Raw genomic sequence first — 2,500 nt, forward strand, 5'->3', positions numbered from 1 at the left:
AACATTGATTCCACTAGTTTGTGTCTCAATTTCATCCAGCAGTGGCTCTAGGCATAAATTAAAAAGTAAGGGCGATAGGGGGTCGCCTTGCTTAACTCCTCGGCGGATCATGATCTCGACCCCGCCATCTTTAGTTTTAATAGTAGTTTTGATATTATTATACATTTCGTCAATTAAGTCGACGATAGGGGCGGGCACACCCTTTTTTGCCAGACAAGGTTTTAAAGCTACATGAGGCACTGTATCGAAAGCTTTTGAGATATCCACAATAGTGAATATCCCACCGCTATTTATTTTGCTATAGTTTAGGGCTGAATTAAACAATTCGATATTAATTTTACATCCGTTTTCGGATGTAAAGCCCTTTTGTCTCATATTCAATACAGCGCCTTTTCTTATCCTCCCGTCGATAATGGAGGAGAAGATTCGGCCTAAAATCGGACTAATAGTAATGGGTCTCCAGTTCTCGACCGAGCTGCTTGGCTTATTTAATTTAGGAATGAGAGTTGTTCTATTCTCCTTCCATACGGAGGGAAAATAAGAGTAATATAATAGTATATTGTAAATTTTTGCCATTATGATAGGCAGGCCGGGGATGGTTAAATGATCACTTTGCAATCCATCCGGTCCTGCTGCAGCTTTCTTTCTAATTTTGCCGATTCTCTCCCCCACATCCTCAGCCGTTATCGGCGGGAAGATCTCGGATAGGGATAGTTTGGGGGCCCTCGTAACTGGAATCGGGACATATGTGGTACCCACTTGTCCCCACAGCTTATCGTAAAGCCCCCTCACTTCCTCAGATCCGGGAGGTTGCCTGGCTGGTTCGAGATATGCCTGATCATTATTGACCACGGCATCAGCCAGTCTCCTTGGGCACTCATGGAATAACTCCTGGCAACGAGCGTATGAGAATCGCTTCCTGGAGTTTCTATTGTTTCTTTTAGAATTTTTGGCTGCTCTTGGTCTTTTAGTTTTCTTTTTATCCAGTTGGTTTTTAAGTTTATTTATAAGCTCGTATAGAGCTGTGCGTATAAAGTGATCGAGTCTCTCCGTTAGGGATTCTCGATCATCTTGGTACTCATCCCAGATTGACATCAACCGACTGTAAACCTCCTTTAAAATAGGGGGCACCTCGGTTGGCTTACTAATTTCATCTTTAAGTAAGAGCTTCCACTCTTGGGCAAGCTCGCTCTCGTTGCGGCCTACAGGCGAGCCAAAGCTGGCATTGCCTGAACTAACGAGATCGCACCCTCCCTCTGTTGCCAGTGAGGTAGCATCTTGGGGGCTTTCCTCACCAATTAAATTTAATTTTTTTCTTTGATACTTTATTTGGTCGATCGTTTTTGTGGTGAGGAATTTACTAATTTCTTTATTGGGATGTTTATGGTTTTTAAATATTTCCCAAAGCCCCTTCAAGCGTGCTACCTCTTCTACTTTCCAAGTTTTAGTATTTTCTTCTGGGGGGTCCGCTCCCCTTCTTTTAATATTTCTAACGGCAGGGTGCGCATGCCGTTCGTGGGTGGATAGCCCTCTGCGCGATCCAAAGCTCATGGGACAGGCCTCGCACTGAAACTCTCCTGTCATGGAGGCCTGGCTGCTAGCGCCACCACACTTAGGTATGTGGCATCTAGCCCCATGAAGCTTTGGGAAGCATTTCGCGCAGTTAATACAAGACCAAAAGATCGGGGCATCCGGGTGGTGTTGTGTTAAATGCCTATCCAGATCCGACAGATTTAGGAAGAAAAGGTTAATTTCCCTTTTCTCACATACTGGACAGGTAACCCGATTGCCCACGAGCGGCACAGTGATTAAACTCATAGCCGGGGACGTAGCTTGGTCGTTATCCGTAGTCCCCTCTGAAGCGGATAAATCCGCCACAGCGCCTCCGGGACTGAGAGGCGCTGCGTCCGAGGCACTATTCATGTTAACATCGAATTTTATAATAAATTTTGAAATCGATATAGTGTTCCAATTGTAAGCCAAATCGTTGTCCTTGGTCGTTCCGGTCGTCAACTGAGTGAAGGAACGAGTTCCAAGTTTACTTTACTGTGGGCTCCATTATTCACGGCTCCAAATAGCCGTTACGGAGGACCGTTTAAGATGTTGTCTTTCGCTCCTTCATCGCCACACTCCGTTTAGCCATGCGCCGCCACATCCGGGGGAGTACACCCCTCGCTGATGTGGACATGCGCATGTTACCGGCGGTACCCCGAGGAGGTAGGAGTGTGACTTGGGCAGGCAAGACCAAAATCCTGCCAGTCCCCGAGTAACTATTGACTTAAGAGAGTCATAGTTACTCCCGCCGTTTACCCGCGCTTTTTTGAATTTCTTCACGTTGACATTCAGAGCACTGGGCAGAAATCACATTGCGTCAACACCCTTGGGGGCCATCGCAATGCTTTGTTTTAATTAGACAGTCGGATTCCCCTAGTCCGTGCCAGTTCTGAGCTGAGCGTTGAATGGCGGCCGAAGAGAACGACCGCGACGGTAAAACCGCCAC

Source organism: Bombus affinis, unplaced genomic scaffold (genome assembly GCF_024516045.1).
Source record: "Bombus affinis isolate iyBomAffi1 unplaced genomic scaffold, iyBomAffi1.2 ctg00001198.1, whole genome shotgun sequence".
In the NCBI taxonomy this organism is placed as follows: Eukaryota; Metazoa; Arthropoda; class Insecta; order Hymenoptera; family Apidae; genus Bombus; species Bombus affinis.